The following is a 15,335-nucleotide window of genomic DNA, read 5'->3' as shown; positions in this document are numbered from 1 at the left end:
GCCTGAAGTTAATCTCCAGATGCCTATCAGGACACAGCTCTCCTGCGGGCTCACCCCTGGTCCAGAAGCGCAGGGAAAGTCCTTGTGTGATGTTTACTCTTCCATTGACATCCATGTTTACACTGTGACAGAAAGGTAGTTACGATCAGTTCATCGGTGTCAGATGATAAAAAAGGAGGGAAGGAAGAAAACAAAAATATCCGGTCAATTATATATACAAACATATTCATAACAAAAGAAGGAACGAAAACTCACAACAATGACGGTCCTCTTGTCGCTAGTCACCAAGTCGTTGTGCCGTTTGCAACTGCCTTCTTCCTCAATCTGCATTCCCTTCACTCCCAGCAAGCACCTCAGCTGGCGGTTTATTCCTGAAGGGTCTTGGCCATTCCTAGTCCTCCTTGAGTTGAGTTCTTGTGGTTTTCCACCAATCTGAAGGGATGATTTTCAGGACACAGTAGTCCCAAGAGAGACACCCTTAGGGACCTCCCATATTTCAGACACATCCCTCCTCATCGCCATTATGGAATAGCGGCTCAATGTCCCCTTGGTGGTCAGGATGCCTCCCCCCGGCCAGCACGGGAACCCCCTCTCTGCCTGTGGAGTCAAGGCAGGAGGGGTCAAAGTGGCCTGGTGGTGGCCTAAACTTCCAGTTCAATGAAACCATTGTTGTATCTCCTGGGGGAAGTATTTCTCCCTCTGGAACTAAGATCTCTAGACTAGTAGACCCTAAAATTGTGGGGATGGGAAGCAAACATTTTGCAGTGGGTCGCTACAGTGTGAAATAGGGCAATTTCCTCTTTTTCTTGCTGTTGATGAAGATAAAAACATTTGAACTTTTCTTTTGAAGGCAAGAAACAGATGGGATTTACTAAGAATAGTAAATACGTGGGCATTCCAAAACCAGAAAAAGTAACCTGAGTCCTTTGGATGTCTGCTTTCTTCCTTCTGCATTGAATAGTGAGAGCGGATCCCCTCCTATTTCCAGCCACACACCCAGATGGTGCTCAGATATATTCAGTTATGTGCTTGTGTCCCAACTGGGTAATTTACATTCCACTCACTTAATATTTCATTCACTTATTCACTTACTCATTCACCCATACATTCATTCATTTACTCATTCATTTATTCAATAAGTATTTATTGAATAAAACAATGTGCCAAGCTTGGTTCTAGGTGCAGGGCATGCCTCTGTGAAGACAATACGAATATTGTTAAGATGTTAATTTCCCCAAATTGATACAGATTCAATGCAATCTTTATCAATATTCCAGCAGGGTTTGTGTGTGTGTGTGTGTGTGTGTGTGTGTAGAAATTAACAACGTGATTCTAAATGTTATTTGAGGATTCCAAGGACCTAGAATAGTCAAAACATTTTTGAAAAAGAACACAGTTGGAAGATTTACACTACCTGAATCATGACTTACTATAGAGCTACAGTTATCAGGATAGTTTGGTATTGGCAAAAAGATGGACACATAGATCATGTAACAAAATAAAGTCCAGAAATAGATCCATACATTAGGTGGATTATAGGTGGGTTGATTTTCAACTAGTGCCAAGTTAATCAAATGGAGAAAGCAAAATCCCTTTAAACAAATGTTGTTGGAACAACTACGTATCTGTATGGAAATAAAAAAGAACCTTGACTTCTTTCTTTCTGTATACACATAAATTAATTTAAATGGAGCATAGATCTAAATATAAGCTTCAGAACCATAAGGCTTCTTCTAGAAGAAAATACAGGGAAAATCCACATGATTCTGAGGAAAGCAAAGATTTCTTGCACAAGATGCTAAAAGCATTAACTAGAAAGAAATACATGACAAATTGAACTTCATGAAAATTAAAATTTTCTGTTCATCCAAAAACTACCCTTAAGAAACAGAAAGGGGAAGTCATAAACTGGGAGAAAATATTTGCAGCACATATAGCTGACAAAGAGCTGTGTCCAGAATATGGAAAGTCCTCCCATGAATCAACAGTAAAAGATGAACACGCCAATGTAAAATGAACACAAGACTTGAACAGGGCACATCAGTAGTGAGCATGGAAGGGTGCTTAACATCGTGAATCCTTACAGAGAGTCAAATCAAACGCAGTGGAATGCATTTCACACCCGCTGGTATGAACGGTGTATGGTGGCCGTGTCAGGTGGGTCAGCCTTTCCTATGATCTGGGTATTTACCCAAGTGGATGAGAGTATGTATCTAACTAAAGACTTTGTTGGATGAGCAGAACTGCTCAAGCTGGAACCGAAGGTCCCGTAACTGAGCAACGGAGATGCGCGTCGCCCGGTGTTCACGCGCTGCAACGCCGTTCACAGTGACGACACCGGCCAGAGCACCGACCCGTCTCCAACACGGCGGTAAAGAAGCCAACCGCGGAGGGTTCCGCGCCCACCAACCCGGAACAGGCAACACTGGTCTACGGGGACAGACTCGGGGATTTGGTTGGAAAGGCGCAGAAGGGAACTCTCTAGGGGCACGGAGAGTGTGCTCCGGGTCATGCGTTTTGTGGCGTTGTGCGGGCGCGTACAAGGGGGAACACACACCGAACACACAAGATCAGTGTTTCATTTATGTGAAGAAGGACAGAGAGAATGCATTAGTGCTTTAGCTCCTGACGTTCCTTGTGCTGACCACCCCCCCAACCCCGAGCGGCTCAGCCGTCCTGTCAGGGAGAGCCCCTGGGCCAGGACCCAGCGACCCAGACTTTCCTCCAGTGTTAACTGTGGCGAGACCCCCCTCTTCGTATTTCGTGGACACATTTGGAAGCTGTCCTGGGGCAGCTCACCTTGGGCCCACAGACCCCAGGCTGTGAAGATGTGGTCCCCATCCCGAAGCACATCCTGACGGAAGGCCATGCAGTGAAGTCCCCCCCTTGTTTCATGGACAGTTTCCAGGCTTTGACGGGCACAAAATCACCGTCGACGAGAACACAGAGGAAAGCGAGCACCTGCAGGGCCCCCTGAGCTCTGAGACAGCTACGGCTGCTACTGCGGAGTTTCAGGCCCCTTTTCGAGGCACATATTTTCCCCTAAGAAGTCTGAGTATATTGTACACACCATGTTGGCACTCTTCCGTTTAACGCAGAGCGAAAAAAAGTCCCCGTGCGACCCATTACAAGTTTGCAACACAGATTTCAACTGCGGCTGCGTGTCCTTCATAGAAAGGCAGGTGGGAGGGAGCCCGGGTGCCCCTGCTGGGGCGGTTTTTAGCCCTCGCCAGCCAGCGGGGGGTGTGGTCCCTGAGGATGGCAGGAGGGAGCAGGGTGGGGGCTCAGGCAGGGGAGAGGGTGACTGGGACTGAGGGCGCTGGGCAGGCTCCGTGCCCACGGGCAGCGCTGCCGGGGGCCACGGAAGCAGAGGGCAACTCCACTCTGTCCTGCTCTGAGGTTGTGTGTGCGGGGGGACCGGCGCAGGGCAGGTGGCCCGCCCCGGGCCGCGGGGAGGACAGGAGGTCCCCGAGGAGGCCCTCCAGCCGCGGGCTGGAGACGGCTCTGGCTGTGTTTCTGCACCGCCAGTCCTGTTGCTCAGTGTCCCGTCCTGGCGGGCGGCCTGGCGGGCCTCTCCCTGTTCCCATTGTGTGTGGAGCATGGTGCCCCCGCCCAGGACGGAAGCGCCGTTCTCTGCATGGAATTCATGAGACGGCCCTGGGCACAGAAGGCCGTGGTGATGGTGGGTGGGGTCCGGGGGGCTGGCCAGGGCTGCAGACAGGGGTCAGTAGTGGGGCTGCTGGCAGGATGGCGAGGCCCCCTCCCGACACTCTGAGCCTCCCTCTCTCCAGACAGTCCTCGGGTCCGGTCCAGGGATGGTGCACGTGGAGTCAGGGAGGACGGCGGTCCTGCAGCAGCCCCTGCCTGGGGAACGACCGCCGGCACATATGGCTCTTTGTGGCTGTCATGCCACGCACTAGCTCCTCTCCACGGGAGCTTGCTCATCAGACCCACGGCTGGTCCTCGAGAATCCCAGGGAAGGCCTGAGCAGGGGTGAGACACAGGCGCCGGTCGGAGCCCAGCTTCTGGGAACCTCTGGGTTGTGCCGGGATCTCGCGCTCGGGTCGACTGTGTTAACCTCGGTCAGAGAGCTCATCCCTCTGTGGCTCAGCTGCTTTCCCTCGGAAGAGAGAAGTCGTATTTGCATCACTAATTGCTGCAAAGATGCACAGGAACTAGTGAGTGTCTGGAACGTGGTAGGTGCTTTCTGTGTTTTCTCTTGCTGACTGTGCAGGGGCTCCGCAGAGACAGCGGTGTCCAGGTGCTCACTCAACACTGGGGTCATCCTGGGCTGTAAGTGAAGACACTATCCGCACGGTGTTTCCCCCCCACTTTTTTTTAATGCGCCGTGAAAGTTAAAAGGTCGTTTTCCCCATGAAGAGAAATCTTGCTGAGGGTTTTCTTGTCATCAACAAACTCTTCTGAAAATGCCTGTTCTTTTGCTGAGTAGATGGGGGCTCGGGTCTTTCTATGAAGCACATTGAGCAGCACCATAAAATAGAAATGGCTCTTAAATTCACGGAGTTCGACTTTCTGAGGAGCGTGGGGGGGTCAGAGTGAAGGGATGAACGCCGGCTCACCCTCAAAGCCTGGCCGCACCCTCTGGTAGATGAACGATCGTTAGCGTAAACCGAGTGCTTGGCCTTGTCCTCCAGGCCGCAGAGCCAGCGCGTCAAGATCCGGGTCCCTGCAGCCCATCCCTCCGTCGCCAGGGCAGGGTCACAGAGTGCCTTCTTCGTGGGGGAAACTTCCCGGCTCAAGGAAAATGTGTCCCCAGTATCTTAGCGAATAGACATGGATTCAAGGAGTGTGCGTGATCACAGAGGGGAAGGGCAGGAAATGCACCCCCAAGTAGGCGTCTGTGCCTGGGGACTGCATGTCACCCCCTGCACCGACCTGAAACTCACTCTTAGCTCCTGCTAGATGAACTCCCCCAGGGAACTTTCTCTTACCCACTGGAGTATGCCTGGGAGTTAGCACAGTGACTGGTATACAATAGGCACTTATTAAAGGCTCAGGAGTAAATGACCACAGAAGGACCGACTTCAGGATTGTTGGCATGAGCACAGAGCTGCTGCCGGTGGGAAGGGTCTGGTCCCGCCCCTCTCCCGGGGACCCAGGTCAGGCGCTGCTTCATGGGAGACCCCCAGCCTCCCTCGGAAGGTGGGTGGGTGGGATCCTTGGCGCTGGCACGGGTCCCACCCCGGGAGCCAGGGCGTGGGCAGGGCTCACTGTAGCTCAGGCCCCAGGAGGGCTGCCTTCATCCTGTCCAGCTGCATGCGGAGCACCGGCCCCCCCAGACTACTGCCAGGGCTCCCGGCCCGCTCTGGGCACCCATTTGGTTTATGCTCCCCGGGATCCGCCGCGCAGCCCTGCCGGAGGAGGGGAGGGCAGGCCTCGCAGTCAGAGGCTGGCTGGGAAGCAGCCTTTGAAAAGGCTGTCATTAAACCCAGATGGCGCAGGGGCATGGGGAGTGCGGGCCAGGCACCGAGCGGTCGGGTTTGCGGCGGCTGATGATCCTGGCCGGCCTGCAACCTCTGCGTCCAGGGGGATGGTGCGTTCTTGCAGAAGTTGTACAGTGTCCAACCCGATCCCAGTGCACAGCCGAGTTCAGAAAGGCGGAAAACCGTCTCCCAGGAACGAATTTAGGCCATTGTTTAAACCAACTGTTTGGTCAGTCCAAACACTGGGAGGGGGCGGGGCCCGCAGAGGGAATCAGCAAGAGGAGGGCAGAACCTCCAGGCCGGCGAACCTTCCTTAATCAACGTCCAAGGGGCCTGCGCTGGGGTGGAAGGCCGAGGGGGTCTCTGGAGCACACACTGCCCTCGGGCCCAGCCAGCAGTGCGCCTGCAGCTCGTGCCCAGGGGAGTGTGCGGTGAGCCACCTCCCCCATGGACGCGCTGTGTGCCCCGGGTTCCCGGCAGGGACCACTCCCCGGGAGGCTGGCCTCGCAGGTGACAGGCGGTCCAGGTGGCACAATGGAGATGGTGGATTGTCCCCAGGCAGGTGGCTGTGGCAAGAAGGGGAGGGAGTGAGCGGGGTTCGTATTAGGATGTACAATGACAGAATCGATGCTGATCGGGTTGGACAGGGGGAGGGTGAGCCCCGGGCTTCTGGTTCCAGCAGTGGGCGTGGGAGGGGAGCACGGTGGGGGTCAGCGAGGGTGACGGGCGACCCTGCCCTGTGGGATCGGAGATGACCTGCGGTGGGTGAGGACGGGTCAGCTAGGAAGTGTGTCCGTGAGGCGATGCCCGTGAAGAGACCGGGCTAGTGCCCCACGTGAGATCCCACAGCCCTCGGAGGGCAGTTCCTCAGAGGGGAGCCCTGAGGCGGCAGTGAGGGGCACAGTGTGTGGCCCAAGGCCCACGAGGCAGGGACGGCAGGGCTGGGCTCTCGAGGGTCCTTGGAGCCGCAGTGACTTCGGAGCTCGCGGCTCTTTGCTACGAACATGAACTTGACGAGCAACATCTTTCAATGTTTTCTGCGTCATTGTTTCTTTGAAAGACGACAGTGAGGAAGAAATAGGGAAGGGAGGTTCCTTTCTGCGTCCGTGTCGGCCTCTCTGGGCCTCCCCACATCCTGCCACCAGCTCCGGAACCGGGCCTGATGGAATTTCTGAATGTCAGTCCCCCCATGGCCGCCTACTGCGGTTCTGCGCTGATTTAGAGTCGGGCCCCGTTTAAACATGTGTCCTGGGGGTTACTATCTATACCTGAAAGATCTAAACACTACAGGCTTACAAAAGATCAGAGGGTAGTCTTCACGCCTGGCCACCCCAACCAGGACCTGCCCTAGGCCAAACTCTGTGTTCCCCTCAAATAATATCTGGGTGTTTGACATGATGAGGGGAATAATGTCCTGTCTCATCATAAGTGGAAAGGTGTTGTCCTGTTAAATCGCCTTTCCTAAGCCAGGAGTGACTTTTTTTTTTTTTTTTTTTTTGAACTCACGGTAAATTCTAGCCAAACAAACAGCTGTGAGATCTGGAACCTCCCATTTCTCTTCTAGGATGAGGGTCTGTCTTTGGAAGGCTGGATTCACGAAGCTGGCCCAGCCGGTCTCAGGCTTCTCACTAATATATTTGCAAATGAGAGGAGAATTGGCAAGCAGGGCTTCAATTTGCTCCGCCAATCATCCTGGGTTTTCTCTTTGCATTTCCTATCAAGACAGACAGATTTTCAACGGTTGAGGGCACGTTCTGCATGGAGCACTGGGTGTTACACGCAAACAACGAATCATGGATCACTACATCAAAAACTAATGATGCAATGTATGGTGACTAACATAACATAATAAAAGAAAAGAAAAGAAAGTCCTTCTTAAGCAAGACCTCAAAGACAAAGAAATGAAAGATTGATAAATGACCACACAAATTTTGTTGCAGGGGGCGCCTGGGTGGCTCAGTCGGTTAAGCGTCTGCCTTCAGCTCGGGTCATGATCCCAGGGTCCTGGGATCGAGCCCCACATCAGGTTCTCTGCTCAGCGGGGAGCCTGCTTCTCCCTCTTCCTCTGCTGCTCCCCCTGCTCGCGCCCGCTCTCTCTCAAATAAATAAATAAAAAATCTTAAAAAAATCTTTCGTTGCTTAAGTTATTTCCACTAGGATGGCGGCGAAGCGTTAAATATACGTAGCAGCGTGCACGGCCCTGTGGGTGGCTCCGGCCAGCAGGACGGGGCTCAGGGACAGCACGTGGTCTGAGGTGCACCCGAGACGGAGCTGCTGTCCGGTGCGTGGAGGGGTCTCGTTCGCTCTTGTTCCTCGGCAGCAGGGAGGAGAATGGGGGGAACGCACAGCCCGCAGCCCTGTCGGCACCCGGCACTGGCTGCAGGTCTTCCCTCTCCCAGCACAGCCAAGCCCGGCCCACGGAGCCATCTCCCGGGAAGGAGACTAACACTCTCTTGTTTTAAGCCCTGAGTTTTGGGGTGCTTGGTTGTGCAGCAACACAGCAGAAGCACCCGTTTTCCCGAGGCTGCCCCGTGGTCCAGGAAGCGAGACTCCCGCCAATGCCTGCAATTCTTTAGATCTCTTTACCTTCACACCATTTTGATGTCTCCTCTGTAGACTTCTTACACATACTGTGTTAGGTCTGCTCCCTGCCTATTTCCTGACTAGAAAGTTATGTCGTCTGCAAACCTCTGGAGTTACTCTTACCCTCGCAAGCCTCACAGAGCAGGCTAGGACCCCCAGGACCGCTAGACAGGAGCAGGGCTTCCTCCCCATCCTCCCGGTCACCACCGCAGGTCCAGCAAACGCCCTTCTCCTCCTACAGAACAGTACAAAGACAAAAACAAAAAAGGAACAAAAAAAGGGAAAGAATTCCCTTGTAGTAAGAATTCAGGACTTACTCCCTTGTGAACTACAGCGGCATTACCTACACTCAGCGTATTGAACGTGACGTCCTAGTAATTACTTACCTGTTACCTGGACGTTTGTCTCTGGACTTTTGTTTTAGATTCCATATACAAGTGAGAGCACGCAGCATTTGTCTTTCTCAGCCTGACTTACTCCACTGGGTGTCATGCCCTCCAGGCCCATCCAGGCTGTCACAAATGGTGAGATTTCTTTGGTTTTTACGGCTGAGTAATAGTCTCCTGTACACACACCCCACCCTTCTTCATCCATGCGTCCATCCATGGACACAGGTTGTTTCCATGTCTTGGCTACTGTGAATAATGCCGCAGTGAACGTGGGGGTGCAAATAATTGTTTGAATTAGTGTTTCCTTTGGGTAAATACCCAGTATCTCAATTAGTGGATCACAGGGTAGTTCTATTTTTAACTTTTTGAGGAACCTGCTTACTGTTCTCCACAGTGGCTGCACCCAGTCTGCATTTCCACCAACAGTGCATGCGGTTTCCCCTTTCTTTGATTTTTGCCATTCTGACAGGTGTGAGGTGGTATCTCATCATGGTTTTTGATTTGCATTTCCCTGATGATGAGTGATGTTGAGCATCTTTTCATGTACCCGTTGCCCATCTAGATGTCTTCTTTGGAGAAATGTCTACTTGGGTCCTTTGCCCATTTTGTAATCGGATTGGGTATCATCGTCATCATTATTATTGTTATTTTTGCTATTGAGTTGTACGCACTCTTTCTATTTTGGATATTAATCACTTTCAGATACGTGGCTTGCAAATATTTTTTCCTATTCCTAGGTTGTCTTTTTCCTTAATTGATGATTTCTGTAGCTGTGCAGAAGCCTTTTTGTTTGGTGTAGTCCTGCTTCTTCATTTTTGATTTTGTTGTTTGTGCTGCAGGCGTCACATCCAGACATCACCACCAAGACTCACGTCAAGGAGATTTATTCCTGTTTTCCTCTAGGAGTTTTGAGGTTTCCAGTCTTGAATCCCCTTTGAGTTAATGTTTTTGTGAGTGGGGAAAAATATGGGTCCAGTTTCATTCCTGTACATGTGAATATCCAATTATCTCAGCACGATTTATTGACAAGACTGTCCTCTCTCCATTGGGTATTGTAGGCTCCCTTGTCAAACGTTGGTTGACGGTAAGAAACAGCCAACTTTTTAATAAGAGCATTTTTGCTGTATCACTTAGGATTAGATTCAGATTGCATGTAGCAGAAAATCCATGTCAGAGAGACAAAAGTTTACTTTTCTTTCACATAAAATATCTAAAATGAAATACATGAATTACATAATACAAATCTGGAGGTAGGCTGTCTAGAGTTGGTTTCCCTGTTACTAGGGATGCAGGCTTTTCCCATCTGCTGCAAATTTCCTCATGGTTGCAAGATGGCAGCTGCAGCTGGGGCCATCACGTCTCCGTTGCGGCCAGCTGAATCAGCCCTCTTCAGGCGGCTTTCCTGGAAGCCCCGCCGACAGCTTCTTACAGCTCCGATCCTTACTGCAGGGGCTGGAGGTACGATTTCACACAAGGCACCTCTCTGCTTCCTGTGACTCCAAGGAAGACAAGAATGGCTACTCGATTCACGGTAGTGGGCACATGGAGTGAGCTCCTGACTTGTGTGAGGTACGAAGCCTCTCCCCTCCTCCTCTTTCCTGCCGGGTCCCCCCTTTCTCTGCACCTCACCCCATTTCCCCTGTCCTTCTGGACTCTTCTTGGACCGCCCCTGCAGGAGAACCTGGTGCCCATGGGTGTGTTGCACACTGTGGCCTGTTTATCTGCGCTGCCTGGCCGCCTGTCCGGCTGCTTGGGTGTGCCCAGCGCTGGGTGCAGAGCCTGCATGAACCCGGGCTCTGCAGGCCTCCGGGGGCGCGCGCACTGTACCCACGCCGGCTTCACCCGCTCTAAGCAGTGCCCTCCCACGCAAGCACCGTGGGGAGGCCTACCTTCACCTGTTACCTGGGTGAAGGCAGAGGGGAGGACAGGCCCCAGGGAGCTCCTGGGACAGGCTGCTGGGGGCGGATCATGATGACTTTACCAGAGTCCCTTTTTTGGTTTTGCTTTGTTTTGTTCTAAACACTATCATTTAGCCAGGCTACCTCTCTACTGATCCCTATCCCACTGGGGTAATGACCATCTTTTGCTTAACAGAAGGATATTTTTGACTACGCGGTATCTTCTGAGATGATTTTAATTGGACGGAGATGACGAGGCTGTGTGTTGAAACACAGGTGGAGCAGGGACTACGGCCCTCAGCGGCCAAGACGGTGATGAGCAGAATGGTACCTGCAGGAGAGGCCCGGGTAAGCAAGGCGGTCAGGCCAGGGCCCCGGCATTACCGTACCCCGGCCTTCGCTTTCCAGAATAACTACTGCGTTTATGAGGTTGCTGTTAAGAATGACAAAGCAAAAATTCATTGCAAATCTTGTTGCCTCGTACTGACCACTGCTCACGTTTGGTCAACACTTCAGAGATTTCTCAAGGCAGCTGTTCTCGTCGGAGAGTAGGTGGAAATCATTGTACAGAAATAAGATCAGTGATTTTTAAAATATGTCACTTAATGGATTCCATATTGCTTATAATGAACCAAAGAAAATTAAAAGAAAGGAAATATATGTTGATACATGTTTCTCTTAACAAGTGATGTTAGTTCTTAAAAACCTAAAGGATCAAAAGAATGAAGCCAAGAAATTGGGGTTAAGGTCAAGTTTCTCTTTTAAAATTAAAAATTTGGACATCATAACTTTAAGAAGGCCGACTGATGTGTGTGTGTCACCATCCGCCACCCCTGCCACCCCCAGCTTTCATGGGTGACACCAGGCTTGCACGTTCTGCACCCGCCATGGCCCCAGCACGCAGTTCTGGTCCTTTCTACATTCAAGGAGGTTCAGCGACTTTTTATTCCAGCTTTTTCACTCCTAAGTTTTAAAACACTTCTGATTCAATTGCTGGATGGCTGAAGTTTTGACATCAAGTATTTTCTTCGAGAAGGCTTGGGGGTGCTCTGCTGGATGAATTCTTCTGTGGTTGAGAGGCCGCGTGATTCTTGGGTAGCCCGACCCGAGGGGACTATTCCAGAACCTTCTGGCACCCAGTGCTGCTGGGACAGCCTGAGGCCGGCCCGTTTCCCCTGGGTAGCCGACGCAGACGTCTGCCCTCCTGCCTGGACACTCAGATGAGGCAGTGTGAGTCCTGGGAATCCATTACATCGCTGGCATGGGTCTCAGGGACCAGTGCTTGTGACTGAGTTTTTCTCGAACAAGAGAGAGCATCCCTTTAATCTGTAGACATGGTCTTTTCTTCAGGAAAACCATTTCAAATCCATATAAGTATTTCTTGTCTACTCATTCTTGTTTCTAACACACCAATCGCCCTTCTGTCTGGCTTCTCTCTGTCTCAAGTTGAATCACATGAAATTGCCGTTTTTGACCATTTTTAAACTTGCAAACACCATGTTTTCTCGGCTTCACCCGAACCTTCTCTCTCGGTGTTGCTCTCGTGTTCGTTGAAGGCTTACCTGGTAGTGCCGCGTATGGAGCTCAACCTGCTCTTGTGGGTGCAGTTGTGTCAAGAACTGGGGGTCATGGCATGTTCCAGCAAGTTCCCAGCACAGCCTCCTCCCCCAGGGGGTTTCCTCAGGTTCTGTTAGGACGGGGCCTCCCTCCCAGGCAGAGCCCCACCTCTGCTCCCGGGCTCCGCTCCCGCAGGTCATCTTGTTCCAACTCTGGTCTCTCTCCCCACGTCCCCGTCCCGGCAGCTCCGTCTCAGGCTGCTTTCTGCACAGCAGGTGGTGGTAGGATACGACTCTGGAACCCGGGGCGCATCGTTCATTGGGAGTTTCTTTTCAAATTGAGGTTTATTAGTGAAAAATTTCAGAATTTTGTCCACTTACTTTGTTCTCTTAGATTTTGTTTCTTAGGGGTCAGAGCTGTGTGTCAGCTTCTATACTCTCTCTCCCACCGTGGTAGCTCACTTTTTAAAAGATAATGGCCCGAGGGGCACCTGGGGGCGCCGTCCATCGAGCATCTGACTCTTGGTTTTGGCTCAGGTCATGATCTCAGGGCCCTGGGATCGAGCCCCACGCCCGGCTCTGCACTCAGTGCGGAGTCTGCTTGGGATTCTCTCTCCTCCCTCTGCCCCTCCTGGTTGTGTGCCCCCCAAAATAAATCTTTTAGAAAAAAGATAATGGCATGTAATTATAGTCTTATCTTCTTTCGATGTTATTATTGTGTATTTGGACTGGTTTTTCCTTATTGCTTATTGCGGAGGTTTTGCAGTCTGATGGTTCTGTGGCCTGGGGTTATTTGTGGGAGGGGCTTAATGTATTTAAATAATTTAAAATTTAAGGTAATTTCCGTAATGGTCAACTCCTAGGCCTCCTCTTTGGGGCATCTGGAACATTGGATGACTCCCTCCCTGAGTCCCTCTCCATGCGGCCCCCCACCCGGACACTCCTCCCTCCCTTCAGAGGGGGCTTCACACCCCACTAGATGCTGATGCCCCTCTGCTCTATCCTGGGGGGGGGCTTCCCACTCCTCCGCGTCGCTCCTGGGACGGCTTGCAGGTGTCTGTAAGGATTTCTGGTTCATTCCAGCCCATGGACTTCCAACCCCCCAGTGACTCTTAAGATTGCAGCCCTCCTGAGCCCCCCGCACCCCCAGCTTTACGACTGTCACATCTGCACCGAGACCTTGTGCTGTGTCACCATCCATGTCTGCCTCTCTCATGGGTGTAGACCCCGACGGCGGGGGGGTCTCGTTCTATTTTGTTCAGCGTTGTGCCTGGCACACCGTAGACAGTAAGTGGGCACTGAATGAACACACACAAACACAGGTGGTAAGCCATGATGGAAATGAGCTCCAGAGTTAGCGAAAAAAGCCTGGATTCCAACCCAAAGTCTCCTGTTTACGTGACAGCTCTGTGACTCGAGCCTCCGACCGCAGTGGCGTGCCGCCGTTCCCCAGGGACGATACTCTGCAGCTGAGGTCACATGTGCTTTCCAAGCCCCTGTGTGCAGTAAGGCCACCAGGCTGGGAAAATAAGCAGAAAGTAGGGAGGCCCATGCATAGCAGGTTACAGGAGAAGTGTCTGTACCCTCAACCCTCTGCAGGGAGGGCACACCACCAGCCCACACCTGTCAGCTGGGGCTCGCAACAGTGGGGAGCCCGTGGGCGCCCAGTCCCTGGTGGCCCCAAGCTGGTGGCCCACCCTCTCTATGAACGCCCACCTGTCCTGTGCCACGGCCCCCCCGCATGCGAAGAGTGACCGTGACCTACTCAGCTGATTGGCTCGTGACATCAGCTACTCTTCACCCTCGTCCCTTTCTGAGCTTGTGTGCACAGACTGTATTGGGCGGCCCAGGGGCGCCGCTCTTGCAGTAGGCTCCATTGAAATGACTGAATTTTGGAAGGTATTGATTAGATTTAATATTCCATCTTCATTGGGAATTTCAGTGATCATGACTCAGTGCACAACATGCAGTTTGCACATTGAAAACTGACTTTTCTGTTTAATTTCAGTTGTGTCATGTGGATCTTCTCCAGGACACAATCATGCTGTCATAGTGACGATTATGGAAGTTCAGAACAACACCCAAATCCCCTGAAACCTGTCATCACACTTAAATTTACAACCAACTCTCTAGAATTCGATCGTTCTTCCCTGGTTTTACGCAAGTTCCAAATGGTGAGCACTCTGTGAGCTCAACGTGTGCCTTTGATAGCTTTTCCTTGAAACGTGGAGAAGGAGACTCCTTGTCTTCCGCGCCAGCCAGCTGCGTGCCTCCGGTGCGGTGCAAAGAGGTGACAAAGTCTGTGAGGAAGCCCCAGCTTAGCAGCACGTGGGTGCAAAGGCCCTGGGGCAGTGCCCCTGCGGGGCTGGGGCAGGTGAAGGGTGCTAGTGTGTCAGCTTTGGAGCACCGTCCCTTTCGGTGGTTCTCGCTTGTCGGTTTGTGAAGAGCTTGCGTTGGGAGGAATCTCCAGTGAATGTTTCCATCGTTTCAGCTGGACAGAGAATGGGACTGGAGCCACAGGGAGGCACGTGCTCTTGAGCATAAGCCTCTCCAGGGGGAAGCTGACAGGGATACCTCAACCCTCACCTGAAGGCCAGAACTGCAGGCTGGGCAGGTTTGCTGTGGGCCACCTGTTCCCCGGGAAGGGCCCTCCCACCCACCTGCTCCCTCAGGAATGGCCTTCCAACTCACCTGCTCCCTCAGGAACAGACTTCCAACCCTGGGAATGGCCTCCCACATGCTGGGGAAGTGGCCGTCCAGCTCAGTTCTAATGGCCTCCCGGCCAAGTTGTCACATAACCCATGGGCCGATTCAAGGTTTCTCTCCCCTTTAATCCAAAGGACACACTCTTTTTTAAAATAAAGCTTGTGATGGGGCACTTGAGAGGCTCAGTCAGGTAAGCGTCCGACTCTTGGTTTCGGCTCAGGTCCTGATCTCAGGGTCGTGGGATTGAGCCCCATGTTGGGCTCCGTGCTCAGCGTGGAGTCCGCTTGCGATTCTCCCTTCTTCTCCCTCTGCCCCTCACCCCCCTTACGCATGTTCTCTCTCTCTAAATAAATAAATAAATAAAATCTTTTTAAAAAGGAAAGAAAGCTTGTTATGTATAAAAAGGTAGTCATTAATCAGTTCTGAGTTAGCCTACTGGGGTATTTCAAGACTTTGTCCCCAGAGCATGCTTTCAGGACAGATGGACAAAGGGATGGTCCTGCTGTGCAGGCCCAGTGGGCTTTAAGTCTGCTGCCTATGTCCCTGTGTGTCCTGGCCCCAGGACTGCCATGCTCTGCCTCACCCCACACGGTTAATGCGTTTCCCTAAGAAACACATAAGGCGCTATGAGCCACTTGGAATATGGGGCAAAATGGGACGCAGTCCTCCCAGAATCTATGAGCCCTCACGCCCAGCCTCCCCGCCATGCTCTGCTCTAGTCCTGTGGGTTCTAGATCACCTCCCGGGCCCTCCCCCTCA

The 15,335-nt window shown here is 52.1% G+C and overlaps 1 long non-coding RNA gene across 1 annotated transcript in view; it reads left to right on the top strand.

Annotated features, from left to right (window-relative positions):
- Positions 1-14,911, top strand: part of LOC141372937 (uncharacterized) — a 28,927-nt gene extending 14,016 nt beyond the window's left edge. Inside the window, exons 2-5 of the long non-coding RNA XR_012378468.1 lie at positions 8,452-8,551; positions 9,866-9,985; positions 10,511-10,662; positions 13,879-14,911. This is a non-coding gene — a long non-coding RNA (uncharacterized lncRNA). The remainder of the gene's footprint in view (positions 1-8,451; positions 8,552-9,865; positions 9,986-10,510; positions 10,663-13,878) is intronic.
- Positions 14,912-15,335: the final 424 nt, after the last annotated feature.

This window comes from Callorhinus ursinus, unplaced genomic scaffold (assembly GCF_003265705.2).
Source record: "Callorhinus ursinus isolate GAN/ISIS: 27379988/994484 unplaced genomic scaffold, GSC_fseal_2.0 scaffold6, whole genome shotgun sequence".
Classification (NCBI taxonomy): domain Eukaryota; kingdom Metazoa; phylum Chordata; class Mammalia; order Carnivora; family Otariidae; genus Callorhinus; species Callorhinus ursinus.
This window is presented reverse-complemented; position numbering and strand designations above follow the sequence as displayed.